General features: G+C 41.9%; 1 protein-coding gene across 4 annotated transcripts in view; it reads right to left on the bottom strand.

Moving 5' to 3' along the window:
* The window catches only part of SLC27A2 (solute carrier family 27 member 2), a 60,479-nt gene that overhangs the window by 21,755 nt on the left and 17,559 nt on the right, over positions 1-21,165 (bottom strand). The window lies entirely within an intron of this gene.

Genomic DNA, 21,165 nt, shown 5'->3' with positions numbered 1-21,165 from the left:
ATTGCCTTTATGTTTCTACATATTTATGTTGGTTGTGGATTCACCTCTCAGTGCACACCTTTTCTGTTACTCACACACATCACGCCTCCTCCCTGCCAACCCACGCGGTTTGGGCCAACAGCTAGAACTCTGATTTAATAACCAAAAGACTTGGCTCTTCCCATTTTGAGTTTTAAAAGGCAAGGTAAGCTGATATGATAGAACTAAGTGAGGCTAACATTTAATCCATATCCAATCTGAAGCTAGAATAATGTATTGATTGTTTTCTTGATGGGGCTGGTGAATCTCAACTGCCAGAAAGGAGGGGTCACATGGGAAAGATCTATCAAAGACTGACAATCTGAAGCAATAGTCTTCACTTGACAAGGAAGAAGAAAACTGGGAACACAGTGTAAGGAGAGAGAGAATGATTTTCTACAGAGTCATTAATGTTAGGGTCTCAGGGGACTGGAGAGAAGACTTTTTTTAAAAAAAGATTTTATTCGTTTATTTGAGAGAGAGAGAGAGAGAGAGAGCATGAGTGGGGGAAGGGCAGAGGGAGAGGGAGAAGTAGACTCCCTACTAAGCAGGGAGCTGGATGAGGGGCTTGATGCGGGGCTCGATCCCAGGACTCTGGGATCATGACTCAAGCCAAAGGTAGACGCTTAACCGACTGAGCCAGCCAGGTGTCCCTGGAGAGAAGACTCATGATCAGGTCCTCATTTCACAGACCCAGAGGTCACAAAACCAGGTAAAACTGAACCATGACAATGAAACTGTCCCAATGGGATTGGGAAGAGGAAGAGAGAGAGGAAGCTGGCTCCCAGTTGCCTCAGGTGGCCGGGGAGGAATATGCTTTGCCATAAACAAAAATCACAAAGGAAAAATTGTCTTGAGTGTAAGAACTGAAAAGAGACCTTGTGTCAGCAGGAGAGGTGGAGTTAGGAGCAGGTTGCTTTCCATTCAACCACAATCACTTGTGAGGCCCCTACAAATATGTCCAAATCTATAGTAATTTCAATGATATTTTATATTAATAAGACAATTTATGTCCTCCGGGAGATCACAGTTTGGTGGGAGAGAAAGGTAAACAAGTATAATTTTAACCTGCAGATTCTGTAGTTCTATGACCTTTAACAGGAAATGGAACGGAATGGGTGAAAGTGCTTGGTAACTAGGATTCTCACATCGGGGCACCTGGGTGGGTCAGGTGGTTAAGCAACTGCTTTCAGCTTAGGTCATGAGGCTCGAGCTCTGCAATGGGCTCCCCACTCAGCAGGGAAGTCTGCTTCTCCCCCTCCCTCTGCTCATGCTCTTTCTCACACTTACTCTTTTTCAAATAGGACTTTCATATCAAGTGTTAATTTCTTGGATCAGACAACATTTGGCTTACAAATGCTCTTCAGAGCATTTGCTCCATTATTTCTTCTTCTGTGAAGTCATTGTGAAGTTACTTTGGAGCTAGAGTTCCTCTTGGAAAAGAGCTGTTGACATAGAGAGACTGGTGGTTCTCTGGTAAGGGGAGGGCCTTGGATAGGACAGGTAAAAACCAAACCAAAAGAAAGCTTGAATCGAGTTCCGTGTGAGAGGAGGCAGCGGGTCAGGGGAGTAGTGTAGATGCGTTTCATTTTTGAGTAGCTCCTTGGTCAAAACTCGGGGGGTGAAGCTTCTTCAGGAGTCCTAACCAATGAGGAGGACAGATACTTGTCACTCGTTAAAACTGGGTCCCTGGTGTGGCCTTTCTGAGGAGGAAATGTGTAGGGCCCAGGGGTCTCCCGCCAGTAGTTCTTCACCAGGGTGTTCAGGAGGGTTACCTGAGAAGACTTTTAAATCTGCATGAACCTCGACATTCTAACTGAGTGGGAATCTATTCTCTTAATCAGCAACCCAGGTCCACAGGTCACTGAATCTATAGATTTTCCTCGATTTCTGATGGCATTACATCCCAATACACCCACCATAAATTAAAAGTGTCATAAGTCAAAAATGCTTTTAATTCACCTAACCTATCAAACATTAGAGCTTAACCTAGCATACCTTAAGTGTGTTTAGAACACGTACATAAGCCTACAGCTGGGCAAAATCATCCACACAAAGCCTATTTTAAAATGCAGTATTGAATATGTCATGTAATTGGTGGAATACTGTACTGAAAGTGAGAAATAGAATGGTTGTCTGGGTCTCAGCTGTTCACCCTCAGGATCGTGTGGCTGATTGAGAGCTGTGGGTCACTGCGCCTGCCTAGCATCATGAGAGAGGATCGGAGTATCTATTGCTAGATGGGTAAAGATCAAAATTCAAAACTCAGTGTGTGGCTTCTACTGAGTGTGTATCACTTTCACACCATGGTAAAGTCAAAAAATCATAGGTGGAACCATCATAAGTTGGGGACTATCTGTATTCCTTTTTAGAATTACAAAGTACCTGGAAGTGGGGAGGCCATGTGTCTGGTTGGTCAGGGCCAGTCCCGGTTTATGCCTGGGGTCCTGATGTGCTTATTAATTACACTCCTTTCACTCTCAAGTGTCCCTGTTTAGAGAGTGAATTGTAGGGTCACCCTTCCATAAGGCACTATTCTCAGTTAAGGATTGTCAGCTTTTCAGAGACCATCCTCGCCTCCCACACTGCTGTCCCTCACTGCCCCTCCAGGAATAAAACATCATAAATATTTGAAGAATACGGACTTTCGCTTAAAAATAACCTCCTGACCTGGGGCTTACCTGCTCCCAGGCCTGTGTGAGAAGCTCCAAAGTAGCATTTCAGTGCGTAAACCCAAGACTTTACTAAATCCATATGCAGCCTGTAATCACCCTCTTAGATCATTTCCTTTTCTAATGGGTGGCGAACATCTATCACACCCATGAGATTGTAAACTCCTTTGAGGCCAAATAGATCTCTGTATCAGCTGCAGTCCTGCACCTGTGCTTTGCATACAGAGCAATAGCTGCACTAAAAGAAGGAGTAACCTCCACCGGGGAGCCCTCAAGTTCCCTGTTTGACAGTTAATGGCCCGGACATCAGCCCAAAGGCAGGGCCTAGGGCACAGGAGGCCGCAGGTGCCTCGGGTGCCTGGGCCACAGGCCAGCCTCACAGGTGCAGCTCTCACCGGGGGAAGGGGGGGGTGGCAGTTAGCTGGGCTGAGAGTCACAGTACCATGAGCTCGGTTTTCATCATGAACTGAGGGATCTGATTACACCAGCAGAAGGGATTAAGGCTGTAAGCTGGAAGTGTTCGTGCACACAAACTGGGAGATCCTGGAACCTTCTGCGATGTCTGGTTCTCACCCAAGTTTTGCTCATCACTGGCTGAGAGTACCAGGTGTGACTTGAGTTTTCCTTGCCCGTAGGAGAAACCATGTTTCCTCATCAGCAAATTCACTCAAGGGAGCTGTATTTTAGGTCAAGAGTCACCTGCTTGTTTTTCTTTAACAAAGATCAAACCTCTGAGTCCACATGCGAGAGGTGAGGCCACACGCAAACACACCCTGGAGACTTAAATCCGCACTATGATTTGATGACTGAAAGGTGAGAGGTCAGGGTATCCAGAAAGGAATGGAAAGCAACAGGTAAATAGAGTAAACAAAACTTTTATCGAGGGCTTTCCTACTACTTGCCAGGCATTTGACCTTTATTGTCTTATTCAAGTTTCTATAGAATCCTACCAAAATGTGATAGGTAATGAAAATATTTGCCTCAGGGGCACCTGGATGGCTTAGTCGGTTAAGCGTGGTGGGACTCTTGATCTCAGCTCAGGTCTTGATCTCAGGGTCATGAGTTCAAGCCCTGCGTTAGGCTCCATGCTGGCTGTGAAGCCTACTTAAAATAAATAAATAAATAAATAAATAAATAAATAAATAAATAAATAAATATTGGCCTCAATTACAATTGAGGAATCAGAGTCTCAAAAAGATTAAAATAATTTGCTGGAGATCACACAGGTAGCAACACAGTTCTCCAGGATTCAAATCCAAATCTATGTGAATGCAAAGAGAATTCTTTCCCATAGTTCAAAAAAAAGAGTGGCCCATGTGCAGTCTAACATTCTTTTTATTTTTTTAAAGATTTATTTATTTTGAGAGAGTGAGAATGAGAGAGAGAGAGAGAGCACATGAGAGGGGAGAGGGTCAGAGGGAGAAGCAGACTCCCTGCTGAGGAGGAAGCCCGATGCAGGACTCGATCCCGGGACTCCGGGATCATGACCTGAGCCGAAGGCAGTTGCTTAACCAACTGAGCCACCCAGGCACCCGCAGTCTAACATTCTAACAGTCCAACATTCTTTCAGTCAACACTGAAAGGCTTTTAAATGGTCGGTGCTGTCACCACACTTTGCCTGCTCCATCCTCTGCCCCTGCTCTACCACCTGGAGGCAGACACTGTCCACTCTTGTAGCTCCTTCCTCTTCTCTCCGGTTTCTAAATTACATGCTTAGACTGCTCTCTTTTGATTCATCAGTTGTAGATGTTATTTGTTGATTTTCTATTGTGCTGAAGGAAGTTGAAGCTCACTATCATTCTCTTCAGTTTTTCCAATATCCCAATTTTTGGTTAAGTCAATATTCGGTGCTCACATTATTTTGCTCATCATACACTACTGAGGAACCAAGGAATATACTCTGATCAAATTCTTGAGGCAGTTTTTTCCCCCTGGAATTCATTGCCGCCTGCCCATTTGCTTTGTTTTCTTAGTTTCTACTCACAGGTGTTTCTTCACCGTCCAACAGCCTCGAAATACAATGTTCTTCGCGGTGAAACCCACCAGATGCTCTAATTTCCTTTGCCCCTTTGTGCTTCCTTTTAGCCCCCTGCTCCAGTCTGCATGGGTTGCTCTCCAGGCCTGGAGAGTCTTTACCTCTCCCTCCTGGATCCTGGGTCCTCAGCTCTCTCTGCTCACTCTCCTGTTTGCATGGAACACTTTCTCTAGTAACTTCACAAAGGAGGGTGTATAGGAGGTAAGTTATTTTGAGACTTTGAATGTCTGAAAATATTCTTACTGTACACTTGATCGATAATTTGATCGTATATAGAATTCTAGAGAGGCAATACTTTTTACTAAGAATTTTGAAGGCACTGATCTTTTGTCCTCCAGCTTGCAGTGTTGCTGTTGCCAAGTCAAATATTATTCTTACAGACTCTTTCCTCTCTGTCTCTCTCTCTCTCTTTGTTTGGTAGTCTTATGTTTCATCCTGGTGTATTTAAAAATTTAAATTCCACCCATTTTATTGGGTACTCACTTGGCTCTTTCAATTTGTCCTTCAGTTCTGGGGAAGTTTTCTTTCCTTTTTAATTTTTTTTTTTAATTTTAAAAAGCTATTTCTCTTCAGCATTGTTTTTTTTTTTTTCAGACAGGCTGACCATTATTGTTTTCATTTCACTTTTAAAAAATATTATTGTTGGGGTGCCCGGGTAGCTCAGTCTTTGAGCGTCTGCCTTCGGTTCAGGTCATGGTCCCAGGGCCCTGGGATCAAGGCCCGCATCAGGCTCCCTGCTCAGCGGGAGGCCTGTTTCTCCCTCTCCCACTCCCCCTGCTTGTGTTCCCTCTCTTGCTGTGTCTCTCTCTGTCAAATAAATAAATAAAAAATCTTTAAAAAATTATTGTTGTTGTTATTATTTTATTTTTTTAAGTAGGTCCCACACCCAGCATGGAGCCCTAAATATGGGGTTTGAACTCATGACCCTGAGATCAAGACCTGAGCTGAAGGATCAAGAGTCGGATGCTTAACCGACTGAGGCACCCAGGTGCCCCTAAAAATATTATTTTTAAAGTTTTGTTTAATTTTTTAAAGTGTAGTTGACATATAATGTTATGTTAGTTTCAGGTGTACAACAGAGTGATTTAACAATCTATACATTACTTAGGGCTTACCACGATTAATGTCAGCATACAATGTTATTACTATATTATTGACTATATTCCTTATGTGGAACTTTTTACCCTATGACTTTTTATAACTGGAAGTTTGAATTTCTTTTTTTTTTTTAAAGTTCCTTCTTTTATTTTTTTTAAAGATTTATTTATTTATTTTGAGAGAGTGAGAATGAGAGAGAGTACATGAGAGGGGGGAGGGTTAGAGGGAGAAGCAGGCTCCTCGCTGAGCAGGGAGCCTGATGTGGGACTCGATCCTGGGACTCCAGGATCATGACCTGAGCTGAAGGCAGTTGCCTAACCAACTGAGCCACCCAGGCGCCCTGGAAGTTTGAATTTCTTAATCCCTTTCACCTATTTCACTCATTTCCTCATCCCCCTCCCTTCTGGGAACCACCAGTTTGGTCTGTATTTATGATTCTGTATTTTTGCTTGTTCATTCATTTTGCTTTTTAGATTCCACATATGAGTGAGATCATATGGTATTTGTCTTTCCCTGACGATTTACTTCACTCAGCATCATACCCTCTAGCTGCATCCATGTCATTGCAAATGGCAATATCTCATTCTTCGTTATGGCTGAGTAATATTCCGTTGTGTATATATACCACATCTTCTTCATCCATTTATGAAGTTTCCTTTGATAATATCTTCTTTGATAATATCCTCCTCTCCATTTTCCGTTCTATTTTCCCAATTTTCTATTAATTAGATGTTGGATCTCTTGGATTTATCTTTTAATTTTTTTATCTTGTTTCCCTTCACATCCCTCACTTTATCTTTTTTCCAACTTTCTCTAAGATTTCTCAGGTTTGTCTTCCAAACTTTCTATGAATTAAACAATTTAAATCATATTTGTATTTTTGGGAGATTTTGTTAGTTTTTTTATAGCATACTATTCTTGTTTTATGGAGAGAATATCTTCTCTAACAGCTCTAAGGAAATTAATTATAAGTTTTTGGAAGTTTTCTCCTGCTTTTTGAACTGATGCTGTCTTGTCTGTTCTTTTGATGATATTTCCTATTGGAGGCTTTCCTCAGGTGTCTGCTGATCCCTGACGTCTGTCCATATTCAGAAGTAAGGCAACTAAAAGATGTTTGAGTAGCTTTGTAAGCAGGGGAAGTGCTCTTGCCAAGTGGGCTCTGCACTGTCCCGTGACGGGGTAGTTCTACCTGAGAATTAGACTTCTAGATTCTCTTGCCTACAAGCATAAACTGGCTACTGGAATTCTAGAAGCTGTGCAAGGGAAAGGCACTGGCAGTCTCTCTGGTTAATAAGTAGATATTTACTCAATCTCTATTTTCAGTGTTTCACCCCTGCCCTCCTCCACTTGTGGGGTCCTTTAGCTCAAAGCTCTTCTCCAGAGAATAAACCTGTGGTCTTCTACAAGGGTGGGAGAGGGGAGCAGATGTCTAGCTATTTTTTACACAGATTTTTCAAAATCCTCCTGTTCTCAAGCCTGAAACCTCATCCTATCTCTAGTTGCATTTAGTGCCTCTGATTTCTCAGGTTTCAGGAAGTCAATTGGCTTCCTTCTTGTTGGTATCAGCCTCTTAGGTTTCACCTCTCTTGGTCCCATGATGTCAGTGACCTTCATCTTTCAGCTTCTCTGTACCATGTAGTTTCCTGCTGCAATGTCTCTTAGTTTCTAAGAGATGGAGCTTGTATGTCTTTTCCTTGTTCTCCTTGTTTTGGGGAGATTTTTAAGAGGTGAAAAGACAGAAGGCATTCACCATCTTAGGAAAATTCTGGAGTCCCTGATCTTTTTTTTTTAAGATTTTATTTATTTATTTGAGAGAGAAAGAGAGAGAGAGAGAGAGAGATCAGGGGCAGAAGCTGAGGCAGAGGGAGGGGTAGAGGAGAAGCAGACTCACTGTTGAGCAGGGAGCTGCACACGGGGCTCGATCCCCAGGACCCTGAGATCACAACCTGAGCTAAAGGCAGACGCTTAATTGACTGAGCCACCCAGGCGCCCCACCAGCGTCCCTGATCTTAACAACTAATATGCTGCACTTCTGCCTGGCTCCCTTAGGACAAAAGAAAGCCCCCAGTGACAGGAATGAAAGGAAGAGGCTCCATTTCTCTGCTCTACAAAGAGGTCTTTCACCCTCCAGTGCGTCTTCCCACTGAAGCCAAAGGGACTGTCTAAAAACACCGTCTCCCTGTCATTTTTCCAGGGAAGGCCCTTTAGTGGTGCTTTGTCACGTTCACATTTAAGTCTCAACACATCAAAGCCCATGTCACCTGGCCCCGCCAACCAGTCTTGCCTCCCACCACACTGCTTGCAGCTTCCGACGTGCCACCTCCTTTACTCCACTCTTCGCACGCTGTTCCCGGGAACCACAAGCCCTTCCTTCACCGCGCGGCTGGTAAACTTTTCCACACCCTTCGAAACTCACCTTCTCTGGTAAACCTTCCTGATTCTGCTCTCTTTCCCTCTTTTGTTTTTCTGCTTTCTTTCCCCTTTTTTCCCCTGCCCCTGGCCTGGCCCTGAGAGGTCAAACTGGTCACTCTCCACACTCTGCTGCTCAATACCCCTCCACCACTCTATTTTCTGTCAGAATGGAGGGGATGCAGAGACAGACGTGTTAGGTTGGGAGAGGACCACAGAGCTTGTCTAATTTTGGAGGGAAGGCAGATGACTCGAGGAGGTAACAGTAGGGAAGTACGTTGAGCCTATTCAGCAGTCTCAGGATTCTGGTCATCCTTATTTCCCCTTCCAAATATCATGACTTTTTTTTTTTTTTAAGATTTTTTATTTATTCATTTGAGAGAGAGAGCGAGAAAGCCAGCACAAGCAGGGAAAGAGGGAGAGGGAGAGGCAGACTCCCCGCTAAGCAGGGAGCCTGATGTGGGGCTCGATCCCAGGACCTGGAGATCATGACCTGAGCCGAAGGCAGACGCTTAACCATCTGAGCCACCCAGGCGCCCCAAATATCATGACTTCTATGTGTGGCCCCTGGAACTCTTGTCTGGTTTCCTCTTCCTTCTCCTTCTCCTCCTCCCACCCTGGTGACACACCTAGCAAGCAGTCCAAAGCCTCATTTAGAGCGACTCTATGGCTTAGTCCCTAACTGGAATAGAGAAACCCTGAACTTTAGCAGTATCTTGTTCCAATAAATATTTTTTTCCCCTAAATGGCATTGCTGTTTGGGCAACTACACAAAATGGCAGACAACTGCACACTGTGGGACAGGAACCAGACTGGACTTCCATGGTAAACAGGTACCCTGGATGCTAAGGCCCAAATATAACAATGGAAGACAGGTAAAATGGATCAAGAACTTTCTACAGTAACGCTGTAAAACCACTAGTCAGCAGCTTTGCTATCCAACCCCTACTCAACCTTAGATGAAAGTGATTGACTAATTTGAATGTCTTCTCTCATTTCTTCCTTTCTGCCTGTGGAGCAGAATTTTCTGTGATTCATTCGATGATATGTATGGAGCATCTACTATGAGCTACATATTCTTAGGCACTGAAGATAATGATGATAATGGCTACTATTTGTTGATTATTTACTAAGTGTCAGGTACTTTGCTAGATGCTTTCTTACATCATCTCATTTTTGTGTTCACAGCCCCCTATGAAGTGAGAACTATTATTTACCCTACTGGAGGACAGGAAAGTGAGAGAGAGTTTAACTATCCTGTTCACAGGGTCATCAGTTTCAGGCCTGCTGACTCCTGAGTCCTGGCTCTTAAGCACTACATTCGTCTCTTGAGCCAGATGTGAATTCCTGTGCCAAAGGTGGCTGGTGGCATTCCTCCCTGGTCTTCTGCTCTATCAAAGGAGCTACCGAATAAGGATTAAGACAAGGGACGAGCATAGGAGCCTCCACCTTCCCTGACATTGTTCCCGATTCTCCTGAGAAGCTAGTGCCTTGTCTGTGGAGGGGTGTCATTTGGTTTATCCGCTCAGCTGAGGCAGGAGCTTCTTCCCTAATATCCACCGCTTGGGGGTGGGGGTGTTCGCCCCTCCAGTGACAGCCTATTCTAGACAGCTCTAAGAGTGAGAAACTTCCTGATTACATTGATCCAGGGCCTTCCATTACTAGTTCTAGTTTCTTATCCACTTTTGTTTGAGAAGTCTTTTTGATGCAATCTTTCTTTAAGCTCCTTTAAATCCATAGAATCTGGGCTTTCTATCAGGACCTATTTTTAAAAAATTATGGTTAAATACACATAACAAAATTTCCTATCTTGCCCATTTTAAAATGTACAATTCAGTGGTATTAAATACATTTATAATGTTGTGCAACCACCACTACCATCCATTTCCATAACTTTCATCTTGTAAAATTGAAACCCTCTACTCATTAAACAATAACTCCCTATGCTCCCCTGCTCCCAGCCCCTGGCAACCCATCATTCTACTTTTTGTCTTTATGATTTTGACTACTCTATGTACCTTATATACATGGAATCATACAGTATTTGCCTTTTTGTGATTGGCTATTTCACTTAACATCATGTCCTCAATGTTCAATCATGTTATAGCATAGTGCAGAATTCCCTTCCTTTTTAAGGCTGAATGTGTACATACCACATTTTGCTTATCCATTCATCTATTCTTGGACACTTGGGTTGCTTCCACATTTTAGCTATTATGAATAATGCTGTTATGAACACGAATATACAAATATCTCTTTGATAACCTGTTTTCAATTCTTTTGGGCATGGTACCCAGAAATGGAATTGATGGATCACATAGTAATTTTATTTTTCATGTTTTGAGGAACTGCCATACTGTTTCCACAGTGGCTGAACAAGTTACATCCCACCCCCAGTGCATGAGGGTTCTAATTTCTTCACATCCTCACCAATGCTTGTTGTTTGCTATTGTTTTGTTTTGTTTTTTTATAGTAGCCATCCTAATGTGTATGAAGTGGCATTTTACTATAGTTTTGATTTGCATTTCCCTAATGATTGTGATGCTGAGCATTTTTTTTCATGCGCTTATTGGCCATTTGTATATCTTCTTTGGAGAAATGTCTATTCAAGTACTTTATATTTGAATCAGGTTTTCTTTTTTTGTTAGTGAGTTTAGGAATTCTCTATACATTCTGAATATGAACCTCTTCTAAGATATATGATTTGCAAATATTTTCTCCCATTCTGCATGCTGCCTTTTTAGTCTCTTGATAGTGTCTTTTGAGGCACAGAATTTTGAAAGTTTTATGAAGCCCACTTTGTGTATTATTTCTTTTGATGCCTATGCCTTTGGTGTCACATTCAAGAAACCAATGCCAAATCCAATGTTGTAAGGTTTTGTTTTATGTTTTCTTCCAAGAGTTTTATTGTTTTAGGTCTTAAATTTAGTTTTTTGTTTTGTTTGGTTTTGAGAGAGAAAGAGATAGTTCAGGAGTGGGAGGTAAGGTCAGGGGCAGAGGGAGAGAGAGAATCTCAAGTGGGCTCCACACTCAGTGTTGAGCCCAACGCAGGGCTCCATCTCACGACCATGAGATCATGACCTGAGCTGAAATCGAGTTGGACGCTTAACCGACTGAGCCACGCAGGCACCCCTAGGTCTTTTTTCCATTTTGAGATAATTTTTATTTAAGCATGTTAGAATAAGGGTCCAACTTCATTCTTTTGCATGTGGATATTCAGTTTTCCCAGGACCATTTGTTGAAAAGACTGTCCTTTCCCCACTGAATGGTCTTGGCGCCCTTGTCAAAAATCATTTGACAATTATATGAGGGCTTATTTCTGGGCTCTCTATTCTACTCCACTGGTCTATATGTCTGTCTTTATGTTAGTACCATATTATTTTGATTACTATAGCTTTGTAGTAAGTTTTAAAATTAGGAAGTATAAATCCCCCAGTTTTGTTCTTCTTTTTCAAGATTGCTTTGGCTATTTGGGTCCCTTGAGACTCGATATGAATTTTAGGATAGGTTTTTTCTGTTTTCACAAAAAAGTGTCATTGGGATTTTGATAGGGATTGCATTAAATCTATAGGTCTCTTTGGGTAGCAGCAATATTTTAAAAACATTAAATCTTCCAATCCATGAACATGGGGTATGATTTCATTTATTTATGTCTTCTTTAATTTCTTTCATCCATGTTTTCTAGTTTTCATTATACATGTCTATCACCTCCTTGGTTAAGTTAATTCCTAAGTATTTTATTCTTTTTGATGTTACTGTTTTTGTAATTATCTTTTCAGGTTTTTCATTGTTAGTGTATAGAAATACAACTGATTATTGTGTGTTGACTCTGTATCTTGCTACTTTGCTGAATTCATTTATTAGTACTAACAGTTTTTTTTTGCTTTAAGGATTTTCTATATATAAGCTTATATCATTTTTTTAAACTCATATCATTTTTAAAAAGTCTTTAACTGAAGGATTTTTTAGGTAAATTTGATCATTCCTTACAACTCTCGTAAGAATTTTTAAGACAGGGGTGGCGGAGCAAGATGGCGGAGGAGTAGGAGACCTGGATTTCGTCTGGTCTCAGGAATTCAGCTGAATAGGGATCAAACCATTCTGAACACCTACGGAACTCAACAGGAGATCGAAGATAAGAATAGTAACAACACTCTGAACAGAAAAGCGACCACTTTCTGGAAGGTAGGACATGCGGAGAAGTGAATCTGAGGCGATATTCGGGAGGATAGACGGCGGGGGAGGGGGCCTCTGTCGGCCGCTTCTGGCAAGTGATAGAGCCGTGGAGCACAAAATCAGACCTTTTAGAAGTCGGCTCCGCTGAGGGACGTCGCTCCAGTGGCTAAGCGGGGGGTGGAACCCTCGCGGGACAGTGTGGTCTCAGGACCCTCGGGGACACAGAAAGACCAGGGGTGCCTGAGTGCAGCAGAGCTCCCAGGTATCGGAGCGGGGAAGCCGGCTGCAGAGATGGAGCCGAGGCGCGGGCTCTCAGCTCGGGGTTGCCATAAACTGTGATCCGCGGCCCAGTCGGGCCACTGCTCCGCCAGCAGGGACCCAACAAGCGGCAGAGAGACTCCCCTTCCTCCCCCGGGAGGAGCGGCGCGGGAGTGCACCGCAGGGATCTGCTGGGTTTGGAGACTCCACACAGGGTTGGGTGCCAGACATAGAAACGCTCGATCACAGGCCAGGTGAGCACGGAGTGCGGCCCGAGACCGGGGACACGGGAGTGACTGCTTTTCTCTGGGGGTGCACTGAGGAGCGGGGCCCTGAGTTCTCAGCTCCTCCAGGTGGAGATTGGGAGGCCACCATTTTCACCCTGGTCCTCCAAAGCTGTACCGAGAGCTTGCAGGGAACAAAAGCTCCTGAGAGCAAACCGGAGCAGCTTGCTTAGCCCGGACTCACAAAGGTGGGGCGATTCTGCCTCCAGCAAAGAGATTTGGGAACCCCGGCAACAGGCCCCTCCCCCAGAAGATCAGCACAAATAGCCAGCAAGCCAAGACCAAGTTTACCCATCAAGGAGAATGGGAGAACTCCAGCGCTAGGGGAATACTGCACATAGAATTCATGGCTTTTTTACCATAATTCATTAGTTTTTCAAAGTTAATTTTTTAACTGTTTTTTTTTTTTAATATTTCTTTTTCCCTTTTTCAAACAACATCTTATCAATCCCTTTTTAAAAAAAAACATTTTTTATTTTTCATTTTTAGAGTCATATTTTTATCCCTTCATAGTAGTTACCCTTATTTTTGGCATATATATATAAGTTGTTCTCTCTTTAAAATTTTGAGATACAATTTCTTCTAACAGATCAAAATATACCCTAAATCACTAGTGTATGGCTTTGTTCTAGTCTCCTGCCTGATCACATTCTCTCCCTTTTTTTTTCTTTTTTCTTTTTCTTTTTAAATCTTGTTTCTTTTTAAAAACAACTTCTTATCGTATTAAGTCCTTTTATAAAATCTTTTATAATTTTCATTTTTACAGTCATCTGCCATCCCTTCATTGTATCAACCCTTATTTTGTACATATATAAGTCCTTCTTCCTTTAAAATTTTAGCAGGCACTTCTAACAGACCAAAATATGACCAAAAGCTAGTGTGTGGCACTGATCTATGCACTAGCCTGATCATATTTGATCATATTCTGTTTTTTTTTGTTTTGTTCTGTTTTTGTTTGTTTTTATCCTTTTCTTTTTCCTCTTTTTTTCTCTTCTTTCTATCCCTTTCTTGTCCCCTGGTTTCAGGTCTTTTCTGATTTGAATAGAGTATATTTGCTGGAGACGTTGTTAACCTGTTAGCATTCTGTTCTCTCATTCATCTGTTCTCCTCTGGAGAAAATGACAAGACGAAAAAAATCACCTCAGCAAAAAGAAGAAGAGGTAGTACCGTCTGCCAGGGACCTACTCAATACTGACATTAGTACAATGTCGGACCTAGAGTTCAGAATCATGACTTTAAAGATACTAGCTGGGCTTGAAAAAAGCGTGGAAGATATTGGAGAAACCCTTTCTGGAGAAATAAAAGAACTAAAATCTAACCAAGTCGAAATCAAAAAGGCTATTAATGAGGTGCAATCAAAAATGGGGGCACTAACTGCTAGGATAAATGAGGCAGAAGAAAGAATCAGCGATATAGAAGACCAAATGATGGAAAATAAAGAGGCTGAGAAAAAGAGAAACATCTACAGGATCACGAGGGTGGAATTTGAGAGATAAGCGATATGATAAGATGAAACAACATTAGAATAATTGGGATCCCAGAAGAAGAAGAAGGAGAGAGAGGGGCAGAAGGTATATTGGAGCAAATAATAGCAGAGAACTTCCCTAATGTGGGGAAGGAAACAGGCATCAAAATCCAGGAGGCACAGAGAACCCATCTCAAAATCAATAAAAATAGGTCAACACCCCGACATCTAATAGTAAAACTTACGAGTCTCAGAGACAAAGAGAAAATCCTGAAAGCAGCTCGGGAGAAGAGATATGTAACCTACAATGGTAGAAACATTAGATTGGCAACAGACCTATCCACAGAGACCTGGCAGGCCAGAAAGGACTGGCATGATATCTTCAGAGCACTAAACAAGAAAAATATGCAGCCAAGAATACTATATCCAGCTAGGCTATCATTGAAAATAGAAGGAGAGATAAAAAGCTTCCAGGACAAACAAAAACTAAAGGAATTTGCAAACACGAAATCAGCCCTACAAGAAATATTGAAAGAGGTCCTCTAAGCAAAAAGAGAGCCTAAAAGCAGCATAGATCAGAAAGGAACACAGACAATATACAGTAACAGTCACCTTACAGGCAATACAATGGCACTAAATTCATACCTTTCAATAGTTACCCTGAATGTAAATGGGCTAAATGCCTCAATCAAAAGACACAGGCTATCAGATTGGATTAAAAAACAAAACCCATCAATATGCTGTCTGCAAGAGACTCATTTTAGACCCAAAGACACCCCCAGATTGAAAGTGAGGGGGTGGAAAACCATTTACCATGCTAATGGACACCAAAAGAAAGCTGGGGTGGCAATCCTTATATCAGACAAATTAGATTTTAAAACAAAGACTGTAATAAGAGATGAAGAAGGACCCTATATCCTACTTAAAGGATCTATCCAACAAGAAGATCTAACAATTGTAAATATCTATGCCCCTAACGTGGGAGCAGCCAATTATATAAGGCAATTAATAACAAAAGTGAAGAAATACATTGACAACAATACAATAATAGTGGGGAACTTTAACACCTCCCTGACTGAAATGGACAGATCATCTAAGCAAAAGATCAACAAGGAAATAACGACTTTAAATGACACACTGGACCAAATGGACTTCACAGACATATTCAGAACATTCCCTCCCAAAGCAACGGAATACACATTCTTCTCTAGTGCCCATGGAACATTCTCCAGAATTGATCACATCCTAGGTCACAAATCAGGTCTCAACCAGTACCAAAAGATTGGGATCATTCCCTGCATATTTTCAGACCACAGTGCTTTGAAACTAGAACTCAATCACAACAGGAAAACTGGAAAGAACTCAAATACATGGAGGCTAAAGAGCATCCTACTGAAGAATGAATGGTCAACCAGGAAATTAAAGAAGAATTAAAAAAATTCATGGAAACCAATGAAAATGAAAACACAACTGTTCAAAATCTTTGGGATACAGCAAAGGCAGTCCTGAGAGGAAAGTATATAGCAATACAAGCCTTTCTCAAGAGACAAGAAAGACCTCAAAGACACAATCTAACCCTACACCTAAAGGAACTGGAGAAAAAACAGCAAATAAAGCCTAAACCCAAGAGGAGAAGAGAAATAATAAAGATCAGAGCAGAAATCAATGAACTAGAAACCAAAAGAACAGTAGAACAGATCAACAAAACTAGGAGCTGGTTCTTTGAAAGAATTAACAAGATTGATAAACCCCTGGCCAGACTTACCAAAAAGAAAAGAGAAATGACCCAAATCAACAAAATCATGAATGAAAGAGGAGAGATCACAACCAACACCAAAGACATACAAACAATTATAAGAACATATTATGAGCAACTCTATGCCAGCAAATTAGATAACCTGGAAGAAATGGGTGCATTCCTAGAGATGTATCCACTACCAAAATTGAACCAGGAAGAAATAGAAAACCTGAACAGACCTATAACCACTAAGGAAATTGAAGCAGTCGTCAAAAATCTCCCAACAAACAAAAGCCCAGGGCCAGATGGCTTCCCAGGGGAATTCTATCAGACATTTAAAGAATTGATACCTATTCTCCTGAACCTGTTCCAAAAAATAGAAATGGAAGGAAAACTTCCAAACTCATTTTATGAGGCCACCATTACCTTGATCCCAAAGCCAGACAAAGACCCCATCAAAAAGGAGAATTACAGACCAATATCCTTGATGAACATGGATGCAAAAATTCTCACCAAAATACTAGCCAATAGGATCCAACAGTACATTAAAAGGATTATTCACCATGGCCAAGTGGGATTTATCCCTGGGCTGCAAGGCTGGTTCAACATCCGCAAATCAATCAACGTGATACAATACATTAACAGAAGAAAGAACAAGATTCATATGATCCTCTCAATAGATGCAGAAAAAGCATTTGACAAAGTACAGCATTCTTTCTTGATCAAAACTCTTCAGAGTATAGGGATAGAGGGTACATACCTCAGTATCATAAAAGCCATCTATGAAAAACCTACAGTGAATATCATTCTCAATGGGGAAAAGCTGAGAGCTTTTCCCCTAAGGTCAGGAACGCAGCAGGGATGTCCACTATCACCACTGCTATTCAACGTAGTATTAGAAGTCCTAGCCACAGCAATCAGACAACAAAAAGATATCAAAGGCATCCAAATCGGCAAAGAAGAAGTCAAACTCCCACTCTTTGCAGATGATATGATACTGTATGTGGAAAACCCAAAAGACTCCACCCCAAAACGGCTAGAACTCATACAGGAATTCAGTCAAGTGACAGGATATAAAATCAATGCACAGAAATCAGTGGCATTCCTATACACCAACAAGACAGAAGAGAGACAAATCAAGGAGTTGATCCCATTTACAATTGCACCCAAAACCATAAGATACCTAGGAATAAATTTAACCAAAGAGGCAAAGGATTTGTACTCAGAAAAGTATAAAATACTCATAAAAGAAATTGAAGAAGACACAAAGAAATGGAAAAACGTTCCACGCTCATGGATTGGAAGAACAAACATTGTGAAGATGTTAATGCTACCTAGAGCAATCTACACATTCAATACAATCCCCATCAAAATACCATCCACCTTTTTCAAAGAAATGGAACAAATCATCCTAAAATTTGTATGGAACCAGAAGAGACCCCGAATAGCCAGAGGAATATTGAAAAAGAAAAGCAAAGCTGGCGGCATCACAATTCCGGACTTCCAGCTCTATTACAAAGCTGTCATCATCAAGACAGTGTGGTACTGGCACAAAAACAGACACATCGATCAATGGAACAGAATAGAGAGCCCAGAAATGGACCCTCAACTCTATGGTCAACTCATTTTTGACAAAGCAGGAAAGAATGTCCAATGGAAAAAAGACAGTCTCTTCAACAAATGATGTTGGGAAAATTGGACAGCCACATGCAGAAGAATGAAACTGGACCATTTCCTTACACCACACACAAAAATAGACTCCAAATGGTTGAAAGACCTAAACGTGAGACAGGAGTCCATCAAAATCCTAAAGGAGAACACAGGCAGCAACCTCTTCGACCTCAGTCACAGCAACTTCTTCCTAGAAACATCGCCAAAGGCAAGGGAAGCCAGGGCAAAAATGAACTATTGGGATTTCATCAAGATAAAAAGCTTTTGCACAGCAAAAGAAACAGTCCACAAAACCAAAAGACAACCGACAGAATGGGAGAAGATATTTGCAAATGACATATCAGATAAAGGGCTAGTATCCAAAATCTATAAAGAACCTATCAAACTCAACACCCAAAGAACAAATAATCCAATCAAGAAATGGGCAGAAGACATGAACAGACGTTTTTCCAAAGAAGACATCCAAATGGCCAACAGACACATGAAAAAGTGCTTAACATCGCTCGGCATCAGGGAAATCCAAATCACAACCTCATTGAGATACCACCTCACACCAGTCAGAATGGCTAGAATTAGCAAGTCAGGAAATGACAGATGTTGGCGGGGATGTGGAGAAAGGGGAACCCTCCTACACTGTTGGTGGGAATGCAAGGTGGTGCAACCCCTTGGAAAACAGTATGGAGGTTCCTCAAAGAGTTGAAAATAGAGTTACTATATGACCCAGCAATTGCAGTACTGGTTGTTTACCCCAAAGATACAAATGTAGGGACTTGAAGGGGTACGTGCATCCCGATGTTTATAGCAGCAATGTCCACAATAGCCAAACTGTGGAAAGAGCCAAGATGTCCATCTACAGATGAATGGATAAAGAAGGTGTGGTATATATGCACAATGGAATATTATGCAGCCATCAAATGAATGAGATCTTGCCATTTGCAACGACATGGATGGAACTGGAGGGTGTTATGCTGAGTGAAATAAGTCAATCAGAGAAAGACATGTATCATATGATCTCACTGATATGAGGAATTCTTAATCTCAGGAAACAAACTGAGGGTTGCTGGAGTGGTGGGGGGTGGGAGGGATGGGGTGGCTGGGTGACAGACATTGGGGAGGGTATGTGCTATGGTGAGCACTGTGAATTGTACAAGACTGATGGATCACGGATCTGTACCTCTGAAACAAATAATGCAATATATGTTAAGAAAAAAAAAGAGGAAGAAGATAGCAGGAGGGGAAGAATGAAGGGGAGTAAGTCGGAGGGGGAGACGAACCATTAGAGACGATGGACTCTGAAAAACAAACTGAGGGTTCTAGAGGGGTGGGGGGTGGGGGGATGGGTTAGCCTGGTGATGGGTATTAAGGAGGGCATATTCTGCGTGAAGCACTGGGTGTTATGCACAAACAATGAATCGTGGAACACTACATCAAAAACTAATGATGTAATGTATGGTGATTAACATAACAATAAAAATTATTAAATAAAAAGAATTTTTAAGACAAACTAGAACTCAGGGGTGGGGGGGGGAAGCAAGACCTAACAGAAACTCCATATCTTCTAGATTTGAGATCATCCATGAATTATACAGCAAATCGTATTTTGAAGATCTAAAACCCCAATCAAATTTTGGTTTTCAGCATCTGAGACACCATTATGAGGAAGGAGAAAGGTGGAAGTGTTTATATGTGTGAGAGCGTTTAAGCCTGAAAGAGCTACACAAACATGTTTATTTTCCTCAAGTCAACACACCCTCTCCCAGGAGACTTCTAACTGACAAAGGGGACTTTTAAGGCAGAGAAGAAAAGCCAAACAGAAGGGCCCCATATGGATTTCTGGGTTTTAATAGAGAGGCATGCAATCTTGAGGACCAGATGGGATACTAATGTGAAAAAAATTCAATAATGACTTCAACAGAAATTGCTGTGGGAAAGGTCCTAATCCAGCTCACAGCTAATTATGATTCTCAGGAAGCTGGTGAATCTGCTGCCCAGATCAGCATAATATGTGCTAAGCCTAAACATTCCAGGGAAACATATTACCTCTCTGAAGTTAATCATACTTCTTTCAGGGGCCAGAATTTAGAGGTTCTTTCAATGAAGTTTGTTGACGCCTCGAAGGAGCCACACACAGATCTCAGGGCTAGAGATCTGGCAGTGAACGAAGCCCCTGGTGCGTGGAACTTTCATGTAATTGGAGGAGATAGACAATAGTCGTATAAGCCTGTCCTATGTCAGGAGGGACGGTACTGTGAAAAGCAGTCACCCACGAGATGGATGGTAAGGGGGTGAGGTGATACATTTGTTGATTAGTAGGAGGGGCCTCTCTGATGAGCTGACATGTGGGCAGAGACTGAATGAAGTGAGGAGGGGAAGAGCTGGGGCAAGCGCATCCTATACTTCTTCCTATGTCACAGCAGATGTTATGTAAGTTGAAGATAACATGTGCTTATAAATAGCAATTGATCAACTTAGTGATCCTCTGAGTTTGTTTTATGATGATTGAAAGGACTAAAGGAAGCAGAATCTGGTGAGTTTACTGCGTTATCTAGTCTAGTGGTTCTCAACTAGGGTGATTTTGCCTGCCAGGGGACATCTGGCAATGTCTGAAGACATTTTGATTATCGTAAGCTGGGGAGGGGGGAGGGGGTACTACTGGTATGTACTGCACAAAGGCCAAAGATGATACTAAATATCCTACAGCGCACAGAATCACACAGCAAAGAATGGACGTGCCCAAAAGGTCAGCAGTGCCGCTGTTGAGAAACCTTGATTTGGTCCCCAGGCAGGATGCCAGGCCTCTGATAAGACCTGAGGGCAGGAGAAGTTCTTTCGAAGAACCCCATCAAGATATCTGGATATCTGCAAACAGGGTAGATCCAAGGCCTCTGGAGTAACCTTGGGGCATCTACTCCAAGCTTGTTGACAGACTTAGTCAGATGGTTTCAAAGCCACCCAGGGATTTATTCAAGCAAAATTAAGTGAACGTTTCCTGTATGCCTGTGGTATAAGACAAAGTAAGGATACAAGATGTGGTCCCTGCCATCAAAGACTTTATAGCCTAGGGAGGATGGGAGGTATGAAGACAAATACCTGCAATGTGACAAGGCCACAGTGGGTAGAAATCAAATGATGTAAGGGAAAGAAATCAAATAATGTTGGCATGACCCAAACAGGTTTAACGTATGAGGTATCATTTGAACTGGGCTTTGACAGTGAGTAGGCTTTAGACAGAGAAGGAAAGAGAAGATCTCCTAGGTAGAGGGTGAGATGTGAAAACAGGTAAAAAGGTAGGGAATAATAATATTAATAGCAACTGACACCTAGTAGATCCCCTCTATATG

Source organism: Zalophus californianus, chromosome 6 (assembly GCF_009762305.2).
Source record: "Zalophus californianus isolate mZalCal1 chromosome 6, mZalCal1.pri.v2, whole genome shotgun sequence".
In the NCBI taxonomy this organism is placed as follows: domain Eukaryota; kingdom Metazoa; phylum Chordata; class Mammalia; order Carnivora; family Otariidae; genus Zalophus; species Zalophus californianus.
Note: the sequence above shows the minus strand (reverse complement) of the source record. Positions and strands in the feature narration are given on the sequence as shown.